At 57.7% G+C, this 20072-nt stretch overlaps 1 long non-coding RNA gene across 2 annotated transcripts in view; it reads left to right on the forward strand.

Moving 5' to 3' along the window:
- Positions 1 to 13949, forward strand: part of LOC106728538 — a 124348-nt gene extending 110399 nt beyond the window's left edge. The window contains exons 1-3 of one of the 2 annotated variants that reach the window (XR_004313325.1): positions 12990 to 13035; positions 13195 to 13282; positions 13563 to 13949. This is a non-coding gene — a long non-coding RNA (uncharacterized LOC106728538). Of the gene's footprint in view, positions 1 to 12989; positions 13036 to 13194; positions 13283 to 13562 lie in introns of those variants that run through there. The other variant, XR_004313324.1, reaches the window with a different exon arrangement.
- The last annotated feature ends 6123 nt before the right edge of the window (positions 13950 to 20072 follow it).

The raw sequence follows: 20072 nt of genomic DNA on the forward strand, positions 1-20072 counted from the left end.
AAGGAACCCAGGGCTGCAAATAAACGAGTCCACAAGAGTCCGCGAGAGTCCCTCCAGGGCCGGCTCCGGGCTCCAGCGCCTGGTGGGTTGGGCTGCGCTTCCTCCTGTTCCCGGAACGCATGCCTGCAGCGGACGTGGCACGTTTACTGCAGGGGGGGGTGCTGGCAGGCTGTCCCCTCTGGAGACCTGGATTCAGACTCCTTTGGTTTAGAAGGGAAACAAGGCCATGGTCTCCACCCAGACTCTTGCAGGCCTGTGTCCACGCGGCCCGCTCTGTCCAGCCGTGCGCATCCCGGGGGAGTCCCGGAGCGGCGGCGGGAGGAGGGCGCGTGGGCGAGGCTGGCGGTGGCCTCGCTGTCACCGCGTTTGCCGTGCGTGGGCCAGGGATTTGGCCCGTGTTCGATGAGGACCGTGTCCGCCTCCCCTGTGCCGCCCCAGCCACGCCCCCGCCGAGCACTGGCAGGAGCACGGCCGGGCCGCGGGGCTGCGTGTGCGGCTGAGGGGAAGCCGGAGCCAGTGCGAGTGAGAGGGAGTGTGTGCATGTGTGTGTGCGCACGTGTGGTGGGGCCGGGTCCTGGTCTCCATGACGGACCACGGCGAGCTGCGTGGGTGTCTGACAAGCTGGGTCCTTGTGTCGCCCTCTCTGTGGCAAACCAGCTGTGCTCGCGGACGCCCTGTCCCTGGGGAGTGCTGCCCGTCCTTGCGCCCGGCCCGGCTCCGGTCCTGGTGGCGCGGCGTGGGGCGGGGCGGGCCCTGCGGCCGCGCCTCCCTGTGACGCGAAGCTCACTTTGCTCTCTGTCTCCTGAACAAAACTGCAGTGTTACAGACTCAAGGAGGTGTTTTTGATCATTTGGTTTCCTGTCCCCACGTGACGGGCCTCACGCGTTCCCCTGACCGGCTCTGACGACGGGCCATCTTCTCCAGGGGAGAAGGGTGGGCGCGGGCTTGGCGGCAGGAAGGAAATGAGCATCCTCAGAAAGGGTTAAAACCTCACACAAGCACGGGGTCCTCCTGCGGCCACCTGGGGGCTGGGAATTCTGTAAGGACCACGAGGCCGCCACCTGCTTCCTTGAGGAATTTGTTTAAAATCATACATGATTCATAATATTTTGCTGTAAGGTGGCAATATTTTAAAATAAATGACTGCAGTTATCTCTATGCCTTTTATTCTTTTAATTTTAATTTACATTTGCTAGAAACCTTTGCTGGGCTTCCTCTGTTGATCATAACTTATTATTATTTACTTGGCATATGAAAATAATCTCTGTTAAAAATAAATTACCTTTCAGTGTATTTTATATCCCACCACCCAGTAACAGAAGCCAATACTTACGTCTGTCTGTTGTCTGTCCACCTTCCCGTGACCCCTCTGTCTCCAGCACCTGGTCAGTCCCGTTACTTTGGGCCGATGACATCTCTTTAGCTCTTGCTTGCCTCCAGCTTGCAGTAACATAACCTTTCAAAAAACACGTCTTTAAAAGTTCATAGTTCACAGTCTGCAGGTTTAGAGCTTCCCCAAGCTCATGATTTATTTAAGTTCAATAGCTGTCATTCTAGATGTGCTTCTGCCACCAAGAAGCTTGTTAAACCCATAACCACAGATGGGTCTGTTCATTCATTTCTGCAAAACCCACAGACCCAGCGCGCGTGCGTGCAGGCAGCGCACAGCTTCCCGCGTCACCACGCAGAAGTGAGTATCGGCCTAAAACAGAGTTGTAGCAAACGTACACTTCACGTCCATGAACTTGACTCTGTGAGTCCAGCAACAATAGACAAACGCTAAAGCCTGGTCGGTCACTCCCACCGGTGAGCATATTACAGCCCAGCATGCACCACGGTGGCTGGTTCTGGATGCCCCGCGCCCCCATGGCTGGGAGCCCCCCGTGTCTCCGGTGTAAACATCCCATGAGCTGAGCTTGAGGAGAAGTGGCCTCGAAACTTGCGTGAACAGTTCGTGGTGTCCAAGCAACGGAGCAGCCCATGCTTCCACTGACGCAGGAGCTGTCTGGAGCGGTGCCCGATGCGGGGCTCCCGGGGTCGTTCCTGGTGGTCCCCTGTGTCCCTGCTGTGTGCTGGTTTCAGGAGCTCACTGCGGGGCAGACGCAGCTCCCCCCAAAACAGATGGCACACGGAGGGGTTTCTGCACAGTAGCTTCTTCCTCACGTCTACTTCCGTGACGTTTCTGCGACCCCTTTCTGGACTTCAGCGCCCACGGAGGAATCTAGGGTGAAGACATCCACGTGTGGAAAAGTCAGAATGGAGTCCGCAGGCCGATCAGTCTTCCTTACGGTCGGGGCAGCACCTGAGCAAATACTGTTTATAGAATAGAAAATAATTCAGTTGTTAAATGTGCGACTCTCACAGAAACCTCGGCCTCTCAAGAATTTTCAGGGAATGGCCACATTCTACTCAAGCATCCGACCCAACCTCACCTCCGTTTTTCAGTTTCTGCTTTTAAAAGAACCATTATTATGAAAACAAGCCCTGCCCTGAGCTGAGCTTGGCTGTGAATTTTGCCCTCAGCTGTGGGTGTTACGCCGCAGAGCGAACTGCCTTCATTTCCTCAGCTCCCTTGTCTCACACTAAGTGTGACAAACAGGCCGTTCACAGTCACAGCCCGAGTCGGGCACTTCTGAGCACACGCGATGACGCATTTCTTTGGGGCCGAATGGTCTGAGGTGACTTCTTATGGAATAAAAATACACGTCATAGATTGAGACTCCCCAGATTTCTCTATTTTGGTTATTATTCAAGTCACATGTAATCGAAAGTCCCTTTGCCATGGCTGACCAAGAGAGTCACCCTAATGTCACCAGGCTTGCCAGTTCCAGGCCGCGAGGTCACGCTGACGGGGAGAGGCCAGGAGCGGTGGTGTGGTGGGTCCTGTTGTTAGCTGGACCCCTCCCCGCTGCCCAGAGGCCTCCCAGCTGCACCTCGGCCTGCTCAGGCCTGCTCTGCACCATGGGTGGGGGGACGCTGCTCCACAGAGTCGGACGGCCTTCCCCCACTCCCACCCACGGGCCGTCCTGCGACTGCATCACGTGAGGCCGTGCTGGGCGCGATCCGACAAGAGTGATTTACAGAGGAAACGCACAACAGCGAGAACCGTGCGTCACGGATGCGAGCCCGGAGGTGCGCGGGACCCCCAGAGCTGTCAGCATCTGGGCCACTGGGGGCGCTGGTGAGCCCTGGAAGCACGGGTGACCCCATTTCTTCCCGGTGAGGAGCAGGTCCCTTCCCGCCTCGTCTGGACGCCCCACCCAGGTTTGTCAGTGAGTTCCTTGTGCTGCGGAAGCGCGGCCAGCACCTCCAGAAGCCGTCTTCCAGGCTCCCTTGTCTCCTGAGTTACGGCAAGAGAGCTCCGTGAGTCCTGAGGGTCTCACACTTCTGTCGAGGCTTGTTACAGGCTCGCCGCACTCCTTCCACGGTGGCAAGAACTGTGCTCCTGGACACGTGGGAGGAAAATGTGTGGGCCAGCTTCAGGTTGTGGGGGAATCACACGGGCCCTGGGCTGGAAAATGTGCCCCAGGTTGGGACAGAGGGTCTTTGCAGGTGTGGCCCAGTGAGAAGGGTGAAACTGGGGAGGGCGGGCCCTACGTCCAGCACGGCTGGTGACTAAAGAGGGGAAACGACACAGACACGCCGCTGGAGATGGACACAGACGTCCAGGTGCACGGCTACGAGCCCAGGACGGCCGAGGGTCGCCCGCAACCCCCAGCAGAGGCAGACTCTCCCTTGGAGCCTTCAGGAGAAACCAACCCTCAGACACCTGGACTCCAGACTCCCAGCCTCCAGAATGGAGAGAGAACAAATTCATGGTCTTTCAAGCCGCTCACTCTGAGGACGTTCGTAACGGCAGGCCTGGGAAACGAATGCAGGGAGTTAGAACCGTGACTACGTTGGTCACAGCCCCGATTAAGTGAGAAGTCGGAGGCGAAACGCCAGTCAGGAGGATTCGCAGCAGCATTTAAGCATCCTACGCCGGTAGCCGCGGGGCCACGGCAGTCACTTCCCACTTAGGACCCCTCGCCGGGCAGAGGCCTCGCAGGGCTGTCCTCTTGGCCCATCGCAACGAAACGCCTGGGCCTGTGTCTTCCTGTGTCGGGTGGGGCAGAGTAAGAGACATGTTCTCCTGGTCCACTTGATACAGGCACCCCCGCCCCGCCAGCACTCAGGCCATGCCCGGGCAGCACAGGGCAGCGGTAAGGTGTGGGCGACCTCCGGCCCGGCACCCCTGGCGGGTCTCAGAGCCACGTGGCACAGTCTTGTGTGTGCTGACCCCGCCCTCGCCCCAAACCTCTTTTCCTGTCTGCCCTGAACAGCACTGATCAGCGGGGAACGTGGGTCAGAAGCCCCCGACTCCGGACACGAACACACGGTGTGTTCGGCAGAGGACGCGGTGACGTGTTCACAGCAGCCTGTTCCACACCCGCCCTGGAAGCAGCGCAAGAGCCCTTCTAGGAGAGGATGGATAAACACCCTGTGGCGTGTTCGCGGAGTGGAGGCCGGTCCACAGCGGAGGTGAACACAAGCAACAGCGTGCGTGAGTCTCACAACGCGACGCAGAGCAGAAGCAAAGCCGGGCACGGAAGGGCTCCTGCTGTGTGATCCTTCTACGGCAGCTCTCGAGCAGGCAGAACAGAGCTGTGCAGCTGACAGTGAGCGTCCGGGCTGCCCCGGAGGTGGGGTGACAGGGGTGGGGAGGTCTGCGCCTTGATCTGGGGGCTGTGGTGATGATGTGTCCCTGGTCATGTTCCACACACAGCGCTCACCCGGGACCCTCGCCCTAGCCCTCCAGCTGAGGGGCTTGCAGTGACCAGCTGGAGAGAACGGACCAGTAAGAACAGTGACGCTCCGACAGCTTCCCGGGAAGACCCCGCGGGTGTGGAGACCCCGACGGGCTGCCTGGAGGGGCACTGCTCTGGTCTGTCCTTTCTGTACCACAGACGGCTCCGGACAACCCCACATGTGGTGGTGGCTTCGTTCTCGCTTGACCAGGGCTTCCCCTTAGAAGTCAGGGTCTCCACAGGAAATACATGGCGTCTTCAAATTACGATCTTTTAAGGAGGATTTAATAAGGGGGCTGTTTACAAAGTCGAGGGAACAAGGAAGAGACAAGCAGTAGCCTGAGGCATGGCCGTCTGCATTCAGCGGGAGGGGCCAGGGTGTCCTGTGGGGAGGGCCACCTGGGGAGCTGTGACCACAGCACCAGTGACCGTGACCCCAGGAGTCTCTGGGGGAACAAGCACCCTCCACGGCAGGTCAGTACCGGCCAGCCCCCCGCCCAGAGCCACCAGGAGAAGGATGCAGAGTGGGTCTGGGGGCCGCACTGAGAACCCGGTGGAGGCCCCCGGGGTGGGGAGCCAGTGCCGCTCATCGTCCGGTGTGCCGGCTCCAGAGAACGCAATGGGCTCATTTTGCCTAATTCACTAGCGTCATACGCCGTCTCAGAAGCACTTTGATTACTGCTCAGAAAAGGATGCTTTTAAAACAGGTTCAGAAACGGAATGAAGTCCTTGTACAGGTCATCCTGGAAGAAAACACAGCAATAAGACTTTTTTTTCTTTTTCAAAACCTCTTGTCTTGAAGTCTGTTATACACAAATGTAACAAAATCAAAAACCTGCAAGGTGGCAGTTGCTGACTGAACTGTGGGGTGGGTGACAAGCCCACTCCTCAAATCCAGGGCAGACGCAGTCAGTGACGGGAGGTTGGGGTCCAGCGTCTGCCTCCTGCCTGAAGCCGGTTCTCTGGCATCGCAGTCACAGCACGGTCACCCCAAGGCTCAGGGTCCCCACGCACGCTGGACAGCTTGTCACTGGCTTGCTTCTCCCCTCTCACAGACGTGTTCACGCCAGAGAGGCGGGCAGAGGGTCACGGCTTATGTTCACCAGGAATTACGCTGCTGGAGCATGAGGGACACTTGGAAACGTGCCCACAGAAGCAAAGTCTCGGGATTTCCACAGCGCAGGCCCTGTCCACGTGTAGGCCAGGCCGCGCGACAGTGCGAGCTGTGGGCCGGCTACTCTGGGGCGAGCGGGCTGCACCTCAGACCAGCCTTCTTGTTTCTGGTCTCCTCGGAAAATGATGGATTTTCCAGAGGGGAAAAATTATCAGAGAAAAATGCTTGCTAAGAGTTCTGGAAAGGAAAGAAAAACAAGACAGTTAAATGGGACGGGATGAATGGAAGATGATGCAGGAAGCGCTAGGCTGTATTTCGCAGAAAGTTACAAAATGGCATTTTGCAGAAACACCAGTCATCTGTGTCCAACATCCTTCACTTATCTGGAGACAGGAGAACCATTAAAAAAAAAAGTCATGAGTAAACGTCGTTAATGCTGAGCCATTACTCGCTGCAGAGCAGAAATGTCAACATTTGGGATGACTTTAGAGCACAAAGAAGATGTGTTTATAGAAACTTAATTGAAATCTCCAGGCTGACAATGGGCTTAATAAAAACGTCCAGCTCTATTTCTGCTACTTTGTTTATTACCTGGAATTCAGTAGGAAAGACTAATGCATGTGGTCGCTCTGTCAAACCCCCTGCCGCCGCGGCCCGGGGACTTGGTGAGACTGACCAGACTTCACGAGACCTGGATTCTTTTGGTCCATTAATAGTATGGAGAGCGAGCTGTAACCGCAGATGGCGCTGAGGGGAGGCCTGTCGCAGCAAGCCTTCGCGTCTAGGGGCTTACCCCGCTCTCCGCTTGTGTTTCCCATATAGGATTACATAATTGGCTAGCAACTGCATAATGGTTTGGATGTAATAATGGCATGGTCTGACTTCCTAGGGGGCCCTCACTTTCTGAAAACCAGATTCATCCAAAAACTTAAGGACCAAATAAATATTCCTTCAAGTGATTACGGCATTGCAGTTGTCATCTGGCTTGTAATGACGGGTTTCCAGGGCCGCGCGATGGCCTGAGCTGAGAATAAATCTCGCCCCAATCCTCCATGTCAGCACAGGCATTAAAGACCATAAAGCACGCTCCGCCCGCCTGTCAGCCGCTGCCACACTCCGGGCCGAGCTCCGTAAACCTGCCGGCTGGCCCGAGCCCCACCCGACACTTCATGCTGCTTTTCCCTAAGCCAGATGAAAACGATTATAAACAACAAGGGCTCTTTTGACGCAGCCTATTAATAGCCGGGCTGTTTTGGGGAGGGGGGAGTGTTGGCTGGGGATGGGTGGGAAGTGGGCGCTGCCCCCAACCCCCATGCAGCTGCGTCGGAAGTCGGTCCCCTCCCCAGTCCCCGGACGTGCATGCCTGCCCGGCTGCGTCTCCCCCACGGCTCTGGGCCGTGGAGAGGGCTGCTGTCCATCCCTTCTCTGGGAAAGAATGTTCAACATCCGAGCTATTCCAAGCAGCGTCCTTGACGTCTCGTGTCGGGGGTCCGTTTCACGCGGCAGCGACCGCGAGCCGCTCACTTTCATACCTCGGCTGTTTGTCTTGGCGGCCCCCCCTGTTTTGCTAACTGGACGGGATCAGGCCAAGGCGGCCTCCCCTGCGCACGCGGGCAGGGTCGCCATCCATCACCCCTCTGCCAGCCAGTGGGACGCCCGGCGGAGGCGGGGGCAAGGCCAGAGGGCCAGTGTCCCCCATCCGTCTCCGTCTCCGTCTCCCTCTCCCTCCCCAAGCTGTGAGGGAGACGCTAAAGCAGAGGTTTTGCTCACAACCATCTGGACACACTTTGAAGAAAATCCATGAGGGGGCTGGTAGGGTTGAGTTGGCGGTGATGACGGGGTCGGGGGAGCACGCTGGCCCCCCTACTCCAGGGAGGTGCTCCTACCCCATCCGTAACAGGAAGTGCCTGTGAGGGCGGGAGTGTCCACACACTCAAGGGGGTCAAGAGCTCGAGGTTTGTGTCATTTCAGACCTTGAGGCTCCTCAAAATCGCAAACACTGTCTGATGTCGAAGGGAGGACGCGTGAGCAGGAGACGTGCAGCCTAAACACGGAGCCCTCCCCGAGTCAGGATGGACTGAGTGGCCGGCCATGGCATCTGAGGGCCACCACAGAGGGAGCAGATGGACGGTCCGGCACGTGGAGGCAGGACCCCCACTGCTGGCCACACAGAGAAGCAGAAGGCGTCTTCACCCCAGGCCCACCGACGGATCTCTGTGCTTGTGGCCGGTGTCCGACACTAGCCTTTGGGAAAGGTGCGCCGAGTGTCCCGGGTTGGTCTCCTCAGCACTCACTGGGCGTTTCCCTACTGGAACGTATGTTCGTGTAAACACCCTCCAGGGGCGGGAGCCTTCGGACAAGTGTCAAGGCATCTGATGAAGACGGCAGTCCCTGGACACTGGCCGCGGTGACCGCCCTAGTCTCTGGCGCGTCCGGGGCTCGGCTTGACCTTGGCCAAGAGCGAGTCGGAATGGGCCTGGAGCGAGTGACCTGTGGGGCGGGGCCGGCGGGGGCAGGACAGGGGCAGGGCTGAGAGCGCTGCGGACGGGCAGGATGGCCTTCTCCGGCGCCCGGCTGGTGAAGGACGCGTGGTCAGACTTCACCCAGCCAGGTGTCTCCGAGGAGGAAGACGCCTGTGGGCACCTTAGCAAGTGGCCGCTGACCGATCAGGACAGGATGTTCTGGAGAGCTTGTCTTAACAAGGAAAAATCAGTTCTGCAGAAGGTCGCACAGGAGTGACGACTCGCAGGGCCCACGTGGGGTCCCTCTCTGGCCGTGTTTGGGGGCAGTGGGAATGCAGTGATGGGGGTGCCTTTCTCGTGTCCTGCTTTCACGTCACTTTGGAGCCGTTTCTCTCGGGCTCAGACTCGCTCACCGCGCTGACCGAGCGGCGTCACTCTCCCACTGCCCGGCCGTGGCCCTGGGGCGCCTCACTCCGCCTTGCTGAGCCTCAGTGGACTCAGCGACCAGCGGGAGGAACGCTGACGACCGCCGGGGGTTCCCAGGATCGGTATCTAGGTAAAGCACGCTGCTCTGCTGCCCGGCTGAAGGTGGGACGAGAGAGCAGCCCGAGGCCCGCAGGCCCCCCACCCGCGGCCGCCCTGTGGGAAGGTGCCCCCGCCAGCCCCTCCCTGCCTGCGCACAGGGCTCAGGCAGCAGGCTCGCAGGGTCTGTGACGTGACAAGGCCGGGCCGCGCTCAGGGGTGTGGGGCGAGCCTCACTGTGTGTCCCCGTCCGTCCCTCTGCAGCCAGCGCCCCCACCGGTTACACTGGCCACGTGCTGTGACCTGAGGGAACCCAGCCATGGCATGGCTGGAAGCAGCCCCCAGGGTGAGTGCAGGGGCTTCCTGGGGCGTCCTGTCGTGAGTGGCCCTTCCGTGAGAGGGAACCTGGGCTGTTGCAGAGCCGCAGAGGCATCGGCCTGGCCCTTGCAGCCCCGAGGCCGGGGCACTTCCAGCTCATCAGGAGCAGAGGTGAGGCCCTGCCTGGCTAGCCCATCCCCACACCCCTGCCCCCCCGCGTTGCAGCTCACCACATCACTGCATCGGAGATGTAACGCCACAGCGTCCCTGCCACCTCTGAGTTCCCTCTGTGGCCGGAGAGATGCCACCGTCCTCAGCAGAGGCCTCTGTGTGACGGCACTGAGGGGACCAGAGCCCCCGGAGGTTCTTCAACTTGGAAAGCGGATGTCGGGGAGGGACCGCAGCTTGTGCCTGTGTTTAGGGGTTTGGAGGGAAAATCCACCCACCCCTCCTGCGGTGGCCCCGCAGAGGGAAGGGGGCGGCAGTTCTGCCCTGGGAGCTGCTGGGCCCGAGCGGGCAGGGGTGGCCAGTGTTCTGGAAGCTGCCTCTGTGTGTGACGAGAAAGAGTGTCTCCAAGGGCTGCCCTTTGGGGCTCCAACACTCGGGTATTTCGGTGGCAAGCAATGCTTGGAAGGGGCCTGTCCTCCCTGAGGACCGGGGGCCTGTTGTGCTGGCCCGCCTGCAGCACGGCCCTGCCCCGGGGATCGCGGTTCCCTCCAGCTGCCCTTGGCCAGGACGCTGTCCCGTCTCCACCTTGGACCACAAATCCCTGGGGCTCGTGGACAATTCTGGGAAGGGGGCTCCTAAGAGAGCAATGTTAGGGTTTCATGTTTTGATTTATTACGTGAGAAAGTGAAGGAGATTTGACTGGATCTGTGCCTCACTCTGCTGATCCTGTCAATTTAAGTAGGTCTGAAATACTGAATCACGTTTATTTCTGGCTTCTGAAATGCCACAGAGCGATGTCTCAGTAAAACATTTAATTCCTAAACCCACGTCTGTAACAAAATCTTCACTTACCTGTGGCAAAAACAAATATGAGGTAACTATCCCTAAAGTTAAATTTGTTAAATTTCTGGTCCTGGGCTTTATTCTGATAACGCATCGTTGTATACTTTCATGATTTCACAGGGTAACACTTTTCTTCCTCTTACAGAGTGTTTGTGATTTTAAATAATGGGATTTTAAAAATATTTTTTACTTGGCAAAATAAAGATTTGGCAAACCAATACCGATTTCTCAGAATGTTTCCAACTTTTACTTATGTATGAAATCTAGGAGTCCATGAGCTAAAGACCTTTATTTCTCCAAACGTAATCACAATTAAAAAGCGTAAAACACTGCGTAGTTCACATAACATTTCTGTATCTAGTATCTTGAAAGCACCAAGTTAAAGGAGTGGAACTTAGTAATAACTTTATTCTTTGTCACAACTGCCAGGCAAGCTCGCTGTGTTGGCTTCTCTTTTCTCTGAATAGAATCTGGGATAAATCCTGTGATTTTTCTAATCACACTACATTAAAAAAAAACTTAAAAGCCCTCCTCTGGCCACATCTAGCCACCAAACAGGTTAAATTTCATAATTAAAAGATCTGCTTCAATGCAAAAATAACGACTCCAAACTTCTGTGTTTGGGGAAAGAAAATGCATAGCACAGAAAACTGTCCAAATACGGTCTTGCCCCTGTTTCCCTCAGGATCCGCCTCCCTCCCTTGGGATGGTGTTGAGCCGTTGGGGCAAAGCAGCCCTGGGCACCCCGCTCACCTGGTCCTGCCCGGCACCCAGGCCTCGCCGGGCACACAGACCTCGCTGGGCATGTGGATCTCACTGGGCACCCGGGCCTCACTGGGCACGTGGACCTCGCTGGGCACCCGGGCCTCACTGGGCACGTGGACCTCGCTGGGCACCCGGGCCTCGCTGGGCACACGGGCCTCTCTGGGCGCGTGGATCTCGCTGGGCACCCGGGCCTCGCTGGGCACCCGGGACTCGCTGGGCACCCGGACCTCGCTGGGCACCCAGGTCTCGCTGGGCACGCGGGCCTCACTGGGCACGTGGACCTCGCTGGGCACCTGGGCCTCGCTGGGCACGTGGACCTCGCTGGGCACCCGGACCTCGCTGGGCACATGGACCTTGCTGGGCGCCCGGGCCTCTCTGGGCACAGTGGATCTCGCTGGGCACTCGGGCCTCTCTGGGCACGCGGACGCTGTGGCCGCTGCGGGTTTTCCTTGCCTCATCGCTGTTTGGGGGTTCTGTGGTGATGTGTGTGGCTTTGTTTTCATTCTGGGTCATTTTTTTCCCTCATCTGTCAAACGAGGACGTGTTACCAGGTCCCACAGTGAGCACGGTGTCCTGCAGCTCTTGGCAGTACAGTTCACGGCCTCTCAGGGCCACCGTGGGCAAGGCCGCGCTGTGCCCGAGACGCTTGAGGCTACTCGTTCCTCTCGCAGACGGCTCCCTGAAGTCCACGGGCCTGGGTGACGGTGAGGGAAGGAGACTATCCTCAAATGACCAAGAAGGAAGCGTTTCTGTCACGTGCGCTGGTCCAGACCCAGAGCGAGGGGCCTGAGGCTTAGACAGTTGGAGCTGGAGGGTAGAATGCAAACACACATTGTAGTGGAACTGCTCTTGCTGTGCTCAGGGGGACAAGAGGTAAAGCTGAGGATTTTGGTAGAAAACAGACCATGCCCACAAAAGAAGAAAAGCAAATTCCAGCCCAAATTAAGAACTTACGGGTGTAAACTGGTCGCGTGAGCTCTTGGAGTTTGGGACCCCGGGCCCTGCCCTTCTCCGGCTTCACGGGGAGGGGGTAATGGAAGAGCAAGGGTGGTCCACGTTGTGGGTGCACAGTGTGACCGGTCTTGTGTTCGCTGCCTGTGAAACCATCACCACCATCATCTCTTTTTAAAAGTACTTTATTCTGCAGGCCCTGTGGAAGGGATTCATAGATAGCATAGCCCACCTACAAGTGTATTTTTTAAATCAGTATAACGATCAGTCGCTAAATGTTCAGGTAGCTCTGCACCAGAAAGCACGTGAGGGGTCTGACGGGCGTGTCAGGCAGCAGGGTGCCACCGTGTGCAGGCAGACCAACACGGGTGTCAAACACCGCAGACGGCTTTGTGACCGGCGCAGTGCGCGAGGCTGGTTATAGTCCCGAACGACAGAAGGAACCAAGGGTCCCCAGATCCACACGGCAGTCGTATATGACGCCTGTGCAGAACCACTCTGTGTCCACGCGTGCCGAGGGAGGGGGCATCGCGGCTGGACGCCAGAAGGGTCTACAGCCTCTCGGAACGTGAGATGATTCTGTGGAGCGCTGCGCGTCGCAGGGCGTCTGCCATCCCTGCCCCACCCAGGAAATGCTCCGAGTGCCCTGCCCGCTATCAGACAGGCCCCAGGTGCCCCACCGCTTCTGCTGAGAGCACGGACATCGAGCACGAGGACGCCTTTTGCAGAGACACTTCTTGTGCTCTGGGTGTGTTAGCTAAGTTGCTTCCAGTCATAAATAACGGAAGGTCCCGCTCCCACTGGTTGGAACAACCCAGTGCTTTATTATCTCAGAAGACCAGCTCAGCAGGGACTCGGGGCCCGGCCCTTCCTCCTGCCTGTCCCGACACCCTGCGGCCGGTGGCAGATGGCTGCCCAGTCCGGGCACCGGTCCAGATGCGGGTACCGCCCGAGGAGAAGGGGACAACTCAAAGGTTTCCCCCTCTGTCAGCTTCCCTCTCTGGAAAAATGGGGCAACCGTGATTGAGGAAGAGGAACAGGGGTCTCCCAGGGGCAGGAGCTGAGCTCACCGAGAGAGGAGCAGACGCCCGAACAAAATGCAGAAGTTAGAGGGGGATTTGGGTTGTGGGTTCAGCAAAGCTGTCCAGTGTGTTGAGAGACGGGGGACATGGACCGACTGCTCGGGGGGCAGGGGTAGAAACAGACGTGCCTGAGAGTGTTAGGCTTGGATCCTGAGATCTCTGTCCTTTCTCCTGTTTCCTAGGTCGGCAATGGAAGAGGCCAGTGCAGAGGGAAGAAAGCACGGCTCTGAAGACCCGACGTTTCCCCAGCCCTTCCGACCGGAGGGTCAGGTGAGGGTGCTGGTCTCGGGGCGTCTCTTGGGTCTCACAGCTGCAGACTGTCTCCCGCTTGCCATCCAGGGCAGGGGTCACGTGAGGGTGGGCTTCCGTCCTGTTGTGCCCGAGGCCCCGCACATGCCCTGAAGTGCTTGGTGATGCTTTATGGGCCAGCGGGACGGGCGGCTTGTCTGCCTGGTCTCACCACTTGCCAGGGACAGCCTGAATCCCCGCCCCGTCTCACCCTTCGTCCAGCGCTGCCTGCCTAACTCCTCCACCTCCGTCTTGATACCAGGGTCATGGTCGCTCCTTCTGAGGATGTTGGGGGAAGCTGTCGCTCTGAGGACTGTCTGCAGAGTTTCTCCTTAGGAATATATCTAAACAGGCAAGTTTGTTTGTGGAGATGAGGACAGGGCCAGGAAGGTCCGGGAGAAACCTCACAGGGCTCAGAAAAGAACAGGAAGGTGTCGGGGGAGACCACCACCACCACCAGCAGCAGCAGCAGCAGCGAGAACGCGCCGAGGCCAGACGAGGAAGGCTAGGGGGGAGCAGGGAAGGTCGGCGGCTGCGACGCCCCCGGGGACAGGTGTGGCAGCGGGGCCGGCCTCTCGCCTGGAACCGTCCGCTGTGCTGCGCTGTGTGCACCCCATCCCCATGCTCTTTAAGTCTGAGTAAAGGTCTCCTAAACACCCACTGACCCTTGAGAGTGGAGTCTGATGAGTCAGGGGAGGGGGCGCTGGCCGGGTTTGGGTGGACAGAGGGCGGTCCCTGGAGGTGAGCTGGGCATGACATCTCGAGGCCAGCGGGACAGGAAATTGGAACCTGAGATGACCCAGGGAATGCCACCCCCACGGAGTTTACAGGAATCTCGGGCCGGGCCCCGGACTTCCCACAGGATGTGGGAAGGAGGCTCAGCCAACGCTGTTTGAGTCCAGAGGCCCTGGCGAGCCCAGCTGACCTCTGAGTTACACAACCTCCAGCGCTCACTCTTCTGGCCAAAAGTCGAGACAAAGGACCAAGAGACTCGGGTCTCGATGTCACTGCAGATGCGTCCAAGGCAGACGTGTGACGGCACCGGGCAGCTCCGCCACGTGCCCCATCGTGCTCCTCCCACCCGCGTGCTGGACGCAGACGTGGGCTCGGGCCGCCCCCTCTGCGGGCCGCCTCACGTGAGACCAGCCGCCCTGCTTGTCCCGACTGTCTGAGGCGCTTCCTCCTCTGTCTTTGTTGTAACAGTCTGCCGCCCTGTCGCCTGCTGCCTGGTGGGGCTGACCTGCCCCCGGGAGTCTGGGAGCTTATCTAGAGGAAGACCCTTTGAGCTGAGTGAGACCCACAGGATGAGCTGGTAGGAAGGAGGGGGCGGGCGGGCCAGAGGAGCAACGAGCATTCCAAGCCCCCGGGCTCAGCCCGGCTCCGCCTCTGCTGACGGACCAGCCCTGGGACCCTCAGAGGGTGGGATCGTCTTCAAAACACTGTGGGTCCGGGTGTCTGTGCCCTGAGCTCCTGCAGCCCCGTGTGCACGTGGGCAGACACACACCAAGTCACAGAGCGCTCTCTCCTCAGCCTCCCAGGCATCGGAGCCTGGGGGGAGTGTGTGTGTGTGTGTGTGAGAGAGACACCCATCCCGCTCCTGCTGTACAGAGAATGCGGACGGGGTGCTCTGGTAGGTGCACGTGTGTCTGGGTGGAGACCTGGGGGCAGACGTGGGTAAGAAGACAAAGACGCCGTCTGGGTCCAGAGTCGGGCTCGGTGAGGCCAAGCTGTGTGAGCCCCTGACCTCCTGTGGCTCCAGTTTTCTGTCCCCAGATATTATCTGTCCACAGGATGGTGGCGAGGAAGGAAAGGGTTAATGCTGGGCGCGCGCTAAGTGCTCACTAGAGATCAGTTGTGGTGACAACAGGTCCTTTAGTTTCCCGACTCAGAGGGGCAAGTGTTGCCGGGTTCTGCCTCTGGATCCGAGAGCGAAGCCTCCCCTCCCGCCACTCCCCGCCGCCGGGCGCAGTCGCTCGGGTGGCCAGGTGCTCCTGTGTAAGAGGATGAACCGAGGGCCGCCCGGGCGGACTGAGAATGTCCCTGAGGGCCTTCGGGCAAGTCAGGCCTCCAGGACACCCTCAGTGCGGGCGACTGGGCAGGCACAGAGCCAGGAGAGGGAGAGCGGGCCGCAGGCCCGGCCCCAGGCGGTCCCCAGTGTGTTCGTCTCTCAAGTAGGTCTGATTTGCTCCGCTCTTGTGGTCCGTGCCGTTCAGATGGGAACGTGTAAACAAAGCTCCGTACAAGTGTGGCCCATTCCACGGGTAATGGTGACACCTGCGTCCGTGTCCCACTGGCGCTGTTCTGGTAAGAAGCCATCATTTCTTCGAGGATTTCTCGAGCTACACGAAGGGAGAGTGGTCGACGTAATTTCTCTGTGACTGCCAGGCGTTTGGGGCTGAAAGGCGGTTTATAAACGTGATGTATGACCGCTGTTGTCTGCGGTGATCGACAGTCTTAAGCTGCCACAAATCAAAAGCAAGACAGCTGGTCCTGGGCGTCCCATTAAGAGTCCCAGAGCCAAGGAGAAGACGAGGAGCGTGGCCTTTCGCCGGTGTAGCTTCCCTTCCCAGAGGCCCCAAGACAAGTCCTGCTGGGGTGATTGAGAGAGGGGCACTTGGACAAGGCACCGCCCAGCTCTCGTTTCTCTATAAAGCCTCCCTGGTGTAAAGTTAGCTGTGCGTCTTTCAAACAAGCCACTTTGAATGACTCTGTCATTAGGAAAGAATTTAGTGGCCTTACATTTAATACAAGCTAATGGTTTCTGGAGGATTTTGAGCAGCAAATAATAAGTTTAAGCAGCCTCCTGAGAAGCCTGAATGACGTATGAGCTCCAAGGCACCTGACGTCAGCCGCCACCGTCTCCAGGAGCAAAGGGTCGACTGTTCAGCTTAGTTCCGTACATTTGTCTGAAAAACACTGCCCCCCGTCCTCCGTGTGTGCACTTAGCCTCTCATTTCTCTCATCGTGTGGATGAGTCTCCTTTCCAGCGTCCGTGGTAGCTGTGTGCGTGTTTCCCGCGCAGGAGCAGGCGGGCGGACTCTGTGGGTGCGCGTGGGGAAGAGAAAAGCGCCGTCCACCAGGTCCGAGCGCAGCGCAGGGAATGCGCGGACCCGTCGGCGGGCGCCTGGGGGCCGTCACCTACAGCCGTTCTCGGGCACTGAGATAGCTTGCGTCCGACACCGGTGGCCGTGGGAACGACCATAATGTAATGCCGCTGACAGTGTAGCTTGCCTGCTTGCTTGCTTGTGGTAAAGTACCCGTAACAACACAGTGACTGCTCTCCCCACTTGGCCGCGTGCAGCGCAGGGGCAGTCACACCGTGGCGCAGCCATCACCACCACCCACCTCCGAGCGTCTCACCTTTCCCAGCTGAAACTCCGCGCCATCAAGCAGCTTCATGTTTATCAACGAGCGGATGGGCTGAGATGACAGGTCGCAGCGACACACTGAAATTCCCCCCCGGTCCCCCTGGAGGAGACACTGAGTCATGTCTCCAGGGGAGGGTCAGCCGCAGGGCAGCGGCCCCCCTCCCCCCCGCAGAGGGCAGGTGCTGGGACTGCGCCCCCGTGTGGGCAGGGCCGGTGCCGTCCCCGTCGGCTCGGGTTCTGCTCTTCCTCCAGTAACAACGTGAAGGAGGGCAGCTCGCTGTCCCCAGAGTGGCTCCTTTCCTTTGCTCCAGGCAGACCCCATCTCAAGCCCTCTTGGGAGTGCAGGAATATACCAACATGTTCCCATTTATGGTTCAAGGCTGGTACTTAAAAAAAAACCCATCTACAAATTTGGCTAGTGCCAAAGTGCCCCAAAGAAATCACCTTTGAGCAGGGGGAAGTATTTGTTACTCCTGGCATGGGGCTTTCTCCCAAGTTAACAGCAGTGCCCTCCCACGAACAACCGGTCTGCGCACAGGGGCGTGGGCACTTAGGTTCGGTCAGAGCCATAAGGAGCCCGGGTCTCAGCCAGCCACGCTGCGGGGAGCGCCTTCCAAGGACGAGGCCTCTTGCTCTGCTGTCTGGAAAAAGCTTCCAGGAGAAAGGATGGAGCCCCCAGAGAGAAGAAAGGAGTGACAGGGCCGTGGTGGCAGGGACGGTGGGAGGAGGGCCGTCCGAGGGCTCTGGCTCTGTGGCTGCAGTCCGGCGTGGGCCGGGCGCCGGGTGGCACGTGGAGCCCCAGCTGCTGGCTTCACAAGGGAGGGGGAGGGCCTGCAGCGGGGGTGGACTGGTTTGGGAGTTAAAGATCATTTAGACACTATTTTCTGAAACACAGCTCTCGTGTTTCGTGTTTTCATGACCTAGAATCACCTCGGGGCCGTGAGGGTGAGAGCACCCCCTCTGGGAGGCGAGCGGCACCACGTGCAGAAATTGTGGTTCGCAGGGAGAGTGCTTTTTACCGTCCGCGTGCCCGCTCGGCGCCATCCCCATGGCCACCAGCGTTGGGCAACAGCGCTCTCCAAGGCGCGGACGCTCACACGGCATAAGGGGCTTGGGGAAGACAGACGCAGAAAGGGAAGAGGCACTGCGTCAGTGGACAGCTCGTGGTACCAGCCGCCTCGCTCTGCTGTTGGGGTCTTGGGAGATGAGGCTCCGAGAGCTTGGATGACTGGACAGGACACACGGTTTATGAGCGTTACATGCCCGGCTCCTTGACGCCGCAGACCACGCTCTTCCAGTCACAAGCTCTTGCAGAGACAGTCCGGGCGGCCTGACTGCTTGCACCTCGAAGGAGTGGGTACCGGTCGGGGATCTCCGAGGAACAGAGCCAAAGGGATGGACATCGATTTATCATCTACTGATCAATCAGTGGACCTCTGTCATCTGTCTGTCTGTCACTTATCCTTCTATCCCTCCATCATCTGTCTGTGTTACCTATTATCTGTCACTGTCATCTGTCTAGTCTGGGTTACCTCTCTCACCCCGCCCCCATCATCTCTCCACATCTGTGAGGGAGGACTTACCTGTGAGGAATCGGCTCACACAGTCATGGAGGCCGACAAGACAAGACCTGCAGTTGGCGGTGGGGAGACCCTGGAGAGCTGACGGTGTAAATTCTGGTCCAAGTCCAAGTCTGAAGACAGGAAAAGACCAGTGTCCCAGCCTGAAGACGGGCAGGGGGAGTGCATTCTCTCTTACTCAGCGTCTTTGCGCTTTCAAGCCTTCAGTGGGTGGGACGAGAACCCCCGACGTTGGGGACGGCCATCCACTTTACTCAGTCTACTGAATCAAATGTTAATCTCTCCCCGAAACACCCTCACAGACACACCCAGGAAAATGTTTGACCGAATACCTGGCTCCTCAGTGGCCCAGCCAAGTTAATGCATAAATCACAGGGTACTTACTATAAAAGGATTTTAGATACATCATTTCAAGAAGGAATAGACATTAAGGAAGTTATAGTAAAAGGTTTTTGAAAATTTTAGCAGTAGTATTTTCCATTCATATAAAGTAAAATGATGGATTTTATGTGTGATCTAAGAGACTTTATATAGATTTGTAATTTTTTAAACCATCCTTTGAAGTCAGGTACTAATATTCCCATTTTATTGACAGAGACACTGAGGTCCAAAGAGACTGAGTGACTTCCGTAAGGTCATAAGTGAAGAAAGAGGAAGAATTAGCCCTAAATTCAGATCGATCAAAAAGGTAACCATCAGTAGGTAAATTATAGTTTTGTTCATTTGTCTATAAACCTTTTCAAAAGGTTTTTAAAGTAAAAAAAATTGAAAACTAGTACTTGATGTACTTAGATTTAAAAATGCCAAACTCTTTCCAGAATAAAGTCTGTGTGAGTCTCAGATGCTCTGAAAAGTTTTTGCAATCTTAAAACATAATGCATAACACAGATTGAAGCTACTGACCACCAGGGAGGGGGAGAGTGGTTAAGAAAGTCGGAAGAGACAGCAGGAGCCTAGAAAACTGTCATTTTCTTGGACAAGGAGCGTGACCTGGCTGTATGCTGTCCAATAAATGCCGTATTTCTCTGTTCAGCCCACGCCCAGCCCTCTGAGGGGCAGGAGGAGTCCTCTGGATGGAGGGCGGCCCAAGTTCTTGGGGGAATAGGCTGTGGAAGGGACCAGCATCCTGGAGCTGCGGCTGAAAAAGAACCCCAGTTGTCCCAACTGGGGACCAAGACAGTGACTCTAGTGTGTGAGACCCAGAGTCAAACATTTCTCAGCAGAGCTCGGACGAGGGGCCTGGGGGAGCTGTGATGAAGTGCCAAGGCTGGGGGAGCGGGCTGGGGAGAGCAGTGTTAGGAGTGATTGATAACAGCTAGAGGTGTCCAGATGTTTTTATTACTTTCAGTCTTGCTCCCGGCATCGTGTTTGCAAGTAGACTAGTAACGCCAGCTGTGCTCATGCGTAACCTTTACCATGTCATGTAGGTCATCGTGCCTACCTCTGGCCCAGACCGCCCTCTGAGACCCAGGCCTGTGGACCCCCTGCCCGCTTGAGAGTTCCTCGGAGATCTCTCAGAGTGGCTCAGTTCGAACGTGGCCAACACCAAAGTCAGGTTTTCCCTTGAAAGCCTCGCGCTTGCTTAGCTATTATCCCGATGAGTGGCACCGCCAACCAATGACCTGGGGCACACTTGAGCACCCTGGGAGTCACCTCCGGCTCCTCCCCTCCTCCTCCTGCACCCAGCCCGTCGCCCCGTCCAGGCCATCGGCTGGTCCTCTCCTCAGACCATCACAGCGGTCCACTCTGCCTACATCCCCTGTTGCCCATTTGGGTGGAGCTCCCACCCTGCAGCTGGAACAGTCTTGTTAACAATGAAACTAG

Source organism: Camelus ferus, chromosome 20, assembly GCF_009834535.1.
Source record: "Camelus ferus isolate YT-003-E chromosome 20, BCGSAC_Cfer_1.0, whole genome shotgun sequence".
NCBI classification, from domain to species: Eukaryota; Metazoa; Chordata; class Mammalia; order Artiodactyla; family Camelidae; genus Camelus; species Camelus ferus.